Source organism: Ahaetulla prasina, chromosome 12 (genome assembly GCF_028640845.1).
Source record: "Ahaetulla prasina isolate Xishuangbanna chromosome 12, ASM2864084v1, whole genome shotgun sequence".
NCBI classification, from domain to species: domain Eukaryota; kingdom Metazoa; phylum Chordata; class Lepidosauria; order Squamata; family Colubridae; genus Ahaetulla; species Ahaetulla prasina.
In genome coordinates this window covers 3,257,501-3,260,610 of record NC_080550.1, presented here as the reverse complement: position 1 = coordinate 3,260,610, position 3,110 = coordinate 3,257,501, and the positions used below count along the sequence as shown (strand labels likewise).

General features: G+C 47.3%; 1 protein-coding gene across 1 annotated transcript in view; it reads left to right on the top strand.

Moving 5' to 3' along the window:
• The first annotated feature begins 210 nt into the window (after positions 1-210).
• KLHL36 (kelch like family member 36) overlaps positions 211-3,110 on the top strand; it is a 29,072-nt gene continuing 26,172 nt past the window's right edge. The window contains exons 1-2 of the mRNA XM_058155306.1: positions 211-743; positions 1,516-1,675. The gene's annotated coding sequence lies outside the window, so the exon portion shown is untranslated. The remainder of the gene's footprint in view (positions 744-1,515; positions 1,676-3,110) is intronic.

The window sequence follows — 3,110 nt, the reverse complement described above, 5'->3', positions numbered from 1 at the left end:
GCCCCTTGGATAAAGCACCTTTGCAACAACCACAACCTGGATGACTGAGAATCTCCACAGAAGAGTCCCTGTGTTGTGTCTTGCCCGCCCTCAGAGCAGCCGGGGCCTTCTTACCTGCTCCCGCACACTGAGGAATGTATGCCTCCCGGTCCCAGTCCTGGCTCCATGCCCACACAAACTGCAGAAGGAGAATCTCCCTGCCCCAGCCCTGACTCCATGCCCAGGCAAACGGAGCAGCTAGACCCCTCCCCCTCCTCCACAGCAGGTGAGCCTGAGGAGGGTTTACTCCCAAGAACAGCTGATTGGTGTGACCCTCGCATCAGAAGATTGGAGAGGCGGAGGCTACAGAGGGAAGGGAGGGGCAGGCCTTAATGAGTGCTGAGTCATGGTGCCACACCCCATGGCCTATATAAAGGAGCTACTTTCTGGCAGTCTCTGAGTCAGGCAAAAAGTCAAACTTATCTTGCTGAAGTCACTTACTGGTCTCCTGCCTGCTCTGAGGACTTTGCTAGGACTTTGGGCAGAGCTGCAGAGGCACGCCTGATTCGGATTTCCCGGACCCAGCCGTCAGCGGAGGAGTGGGACACGACACCCTGTGTATTTTTACTCCACTAGCCATTGCCGACTTTAAGGGGCAGTGCTCATGTCCGTTTCAAGGCCACTGAACCAGCGCTGCCTGAAGACACTTCTGCAGTCATGTGGCCAGCAGGATTCACAGAACCTGTTATATTCTCATCCAAATGGTACCTATTTATCTACTTGCATTTGCATCCTTTCAAACTGCTAGGTGGGCAGGAGCTGGGATGAGGACGGGAGCTCACCCCATCGCCTAAGCGCTCTGGTTTCGAACCCAGGCTGCCCGCTTTCCAGCCAACAAGCCCAGCCTCTTAACCGCTGAGCCACCCCACCGCCCCGTCATCAGAGACATGGGTCAAAATACCTTCCCTTTCTTAGCAGACCCTCCAGGAGTCTGATGGTCCTACAGCTCCTCGTCCCTGGATGCATCATGAGTTATTTGCGTCTGACTAGGTGGCTCGGTGGCTAAGACACTGTGCTTGTCAATCAGAAAGGTTGGCAGTTCAGCGGTTCGAATCCCTAGTACAGGCCTCCTGCGTGAGCAGTGGGTTGAACTAGATGACCTCCAAGATCCCTTCCAACTCTGTTACTCTTAAATGGAAAGTAGTTGGTAGACTATTTCTCATTGTCCTGAGGCAAAAAAAAAAAAAGGGTTAGGGAGAACATAGGAGCCGGGCTCTGGACAGACATGCATGCAAGGTTTCTACCTGTTTCTCCAGTATGCCCCCCCTCCCACCCACCCACCCACTACACAATGTACTGTGCAGTAGAGAAGAGATTCAGCCGTTGAATCTCTTGGCATCCTCTTGCCTCATTTCGAAAGGTCATTGCATCTAGGGGAAAAAACAAAACAAAACCCAATGCAATCTAAGATCATGTAACTGTGGAGATGGAAGAAGACCGTAAGGAACATCTCATACAATTCTCTCCAATCTGCAGGAAGATTAACTAATCAAGACGAGAAGCAACCTAGAACTAAGGAGAAACGTCCCGACGGTGGGAACAATTCGTCAATGGAAGGGTTGCCTCCAGAAGTTGTGGATGCTCCAGCACTGGAGCTTTTCAAGAAGAGAGACTGGATAGCCACTTGTCTGAAATGGTATAGGGCCATGATGGTGAACCTATGGCATGCTTGCTTGCTTGCGTACATGGGGGGGAGTGCAAGGGGCAGGACGTGCATTGCATTATGGGTGTGGGCACACAGGCGCACTGTTGCATGCTGTTGTGCGTGCTTTCGGCACACAGTGACAAAAAGGTAAGCCATCCCTGGTATAGGGTCTCCTCCTTGAGCAGGTGGTTGGATTCGAAGACCTTCAAGGTCGCTTCCAACTCTGCTAGTCTATTAATCAGACCATCATCAAGAAGTCGCTGTCCAGCTTCTTAAAAGTTTTCAGAAACCCACAACTTCTGTAGTAGACTATGATGGAAGCTTTTCGGGAAGTTTTTCTAACATTTAAATGAACATCTTAAGTAGCTGAATGCATCTTGGTCATATCTGGCCCTACTTTCTGTTGACCTGTAAAATATTTATTGGTCATTTTCCTTGTAGCTTCCTTCTATGTTCCTGAAAATGGTTGAGATTTCCCGTAAGTTGTCTATTCTTTAGACTTGATGTTCTTCAGACTGGACCCATCTCTTGCCCCCTCCCCCACCCTGGGAACCAAAAGAAATGTAAGGTGGGCCCAGTCCATGATTTGACAATCCAATGCTCGTTAACTGCCAATGAAAGAATAGAGGAGATCAGACAATTCCCATTCATTCTCAGTCGAAGCAAATAGCATTAACATTTCACAAGAATGCAACCCAGGTCTGCTATATAATTGTTTTACAAGTCTCACCAGCAATCTTCTTACACATTCAGGGTACAAAGGCAGAAATCATCATCATCATAAAAAAAAAAAAAGAACAATGACGGTACAAAACAGTACAATCAGAAAAGGAGACATTTTGCATTCTCCCTTAATTTACTGGTCTTTACAGCAACGTTTTCGAAAGAAAGAAAGAAAAAGAGAAAGAAAGAGAGAGAGAGAGAGAGAGAGAGAGAGAGAGAGAGAGAGAGAGAGAGAGAGAGATCATATGATGTAAAACCAAGCTGTTCCTTTAAGGCAAATTATATTCCTTCGTATTCCATGTAAAACTAAAATAGAAGATTATGTTTCCCCTCGATGGCTGTTTAATGCAAAATATTTCAGCTTCTCTTTGACCTTTAGTGACGTCAGCATGCGTCGATTTTCAGGGGCTGCAAACACACACATTCATTACTCACCCCAAATCCCCTCCGACCTTCCACCCACACACATGCATGCGTAGAAGCCCCATTGTGTGCAGCACTTCTTACTCCTAGGGAAATGTACACACAATTGCAACTGGAGACTGCAACAGCTCTTTGTGACAAAGTTCCATTGGGCATAGGGAAATTATTTTTAAGCACAATGGTAAAAGAAAAAAAACACACACACACACACCACACAATCTGGCACATACCTAACTGAAGAACCAAACTTTCTGGAAACAAAGCTCTGAGTAAATAAGTT